Below are 2,584 nucleotides of genomic sequence, written 5' to 3' on the forward strand. Positions count from 1 at the left end.
TATTCCAGTAGGGAACCGGTTCTAAAACGGTTCTGTCTGAAATGACAGACCAGAAATTGTTTGGGAACCGTTCCTCTTCCGGATTATATCGACTGTCTGAAATTCCTCACTGATTTCATCAGCTAATGACAATGAACTCAAAAAATGAAATGCAACACATTTTTTAAAATATCTGGTTGCCACATTGAGCATTCAAGAGGACAAGATGACTGATACGAGGCAAGAGGGTTTTCAATACATTTATTAGGCTGTTTTGTTTATTATTTTATTAAAATTTTAATGATAAATTAAGATAATTTTTTTTAAAATGTTACATACAGAAGAGGTAGTACTGTGACTCAGCTCTGGGTGGCTGGGTTTTTGAACTTCACAAATTAAATTCTATACAGATCTCCTGCCTGGGGCAAAGGTTTCTGCTGAAATATGGCTGGGTCATGAGTTTATACAATCATTTATGACAGGAAGATATTACCACAGCGACATTTCCCATCATTTCCATATGGCCAGATTTTTATGTAACCATGATAAAAAAGGAAGAATGATTTAAAAAAAATGAACCCTCTTTACAACACGGTTCAACATAAATCTGAAAATAAACATTCATGAGAAAAGTATAATTGCAAAATAATGACACCGGAAAGTCACATGGTGACCTTTTCCTGTCATAAAATTATATACATTTATCCTCAGTGGCACATATAAATGAGGTTTTGTGAAGGCGTTAATCGTTTGCTGTAAACCGCCGCTCCTCCAACTGAATTTGGACTACCACTTTTTACTACAAATGTACTGAGAAAGACAGGAACATACTTTTTTTGTGAAATGTGTACCATTCGATAGCTAGACTATCTAGAACTTGTTGAACTAAAAAGCAGTTCGTGCCGGGATAAACCGGTAGAGATAATCCCTGCACAGTGAACGAGTTACAGTAATCTTAAACTACTTTCTTCACAGTTAGTATGGAATGCGTGCGACTTTTGTACCCCTAAGCATGGACGTTGCTCCCTTGACACCATTTAGCTGCACTTTTGTACAAAGAATCAAGGTCGTTAAAAAGAAGGAAATCGATATGCTAATTTAGGATGTGGGAGGGGACTGCGGGTTGCAAAGACAAAGGGAGACATCAGTAGCTATTCAAAATGAAGTAAAAATAATAGGATGGGATCTTATGCATAAACTACCTGACGTGCTCAGAGCAGCACAGCTAGATGTGTACAAGACATAACTGTTGGTGACTGCAATGCAGGGCTCCCTGAGCCTGAATGATAGCCATCAGTATTGGGGGTGTCCAATTTAAATTCACCACACACACTCTGGGGCCACGCCCAGAATTTTCCAGTAAAAAATCCAGGTGCCCTCACAGTTCAATTGACATTAATTTCCCTTTTCCCGTTATTACTTCTGTTAAAAGGCTCACTGCTGCATGCTGGGAGCAAGCTGTTCTCTCTGTGAGGAGGTGCTTTAAGCTTTAAGTTGCCATTTTCAGACTCTAAACCTGCCCCCCCCCCACAACTGTTTGCAACTATACAGCTGGGGTTCCCCCACTTCTAGGGGCTTCAATCAGCCCCTGGCCAGCTGGCCGGCGGGGGAAGCCCCACCCCCAAGAGCGACCACCCGCCCGGCCACCCCTCTCCCTCCCCTCCTACCCGATTTAAAGGGCTTCAGCTGATTGGCGGGGACCACGTGGCCCGCTGACCAGCTGGAGGGCCCTTTGAATCTAGCAGGAGGGAGGGAGAGGGGCGGTCGCCTCCCCAATCCCCCCGCCAGAGCAACGAGGGAACCTAGGAGCCCTATATATGGTTGTTTGGGGCACATACCCCCTGTACTGTATTATGCAAGTGAAGTAGCACTGGATGGGGTACGGACACAGAAAGGAAACTGGAACAAGGAAAGTGAGAGGCTTTGTGGTAGTCAGTCTTCATTCTGGCTACATATTTCTAGCCAAGCCATTTAGAACTCAGCAAGGCAAAGCAAATGTAGAAGGAATGATGCGGGGCTGATGCCTTGGATGTAACAATGGCATTTCCAAGTCATTCTTTTCGCTCTGTTAAAGGCGAACCTGAAAGCAGCTGTTTTGTATACCATGAACCACACTGGAGAGACCCCTCATGCCTGACAGTATCCCTAAAACTAAGGTTTGAGAACAGCCACAATGCTTATAACCCCATTTTGACAGTGCATGCCTCCAGCATTCACAGATCGTAAATCTGACATGACTTGAAGATTTAGAAAAGGAGACAACATCGCTGTTTGCAAGTCTGATGACTGGATAACTTCAGTTTTAGTACATCTCTGTACTACAAATGTAAACTAATCAAGGCCTTCCCACCTTGTGAACTTTAGGGATCTCTAATGCAAGTTTCTCTATACCCACACAAAACCACATTCCCCGGGGTTCCTTGGTAGAAGCTGTCTGGTTACAAACCCTGTTAGAATGGTTCATCGAGCTCACTTGAAGCTAGTTAATGTTGGCAGTGCAGACATAGCCCAATACTACATGAAGCATTTCAAATGGCAGAAAGCATCAACGACTGAGAAATAATATTACTGTATTGGACTAAAATTGGAATGTTTCCTTCTATGT

Source organism: Gekko japonicus, unplaced genomic scaffold (assembly GCF_001447785.1).
Source record: "Gekko japonicus isolate JY-2015 unplaced genomic scaffold, Gekko_japonicus_V1.1 scaffold3036, whole genome shotgun sequence".
NCBI lineage: Eukaryota > Metazoa > Chordata > Lepidosauria > Squamata > Gekkonidae > Gekko > Gekko japonicus.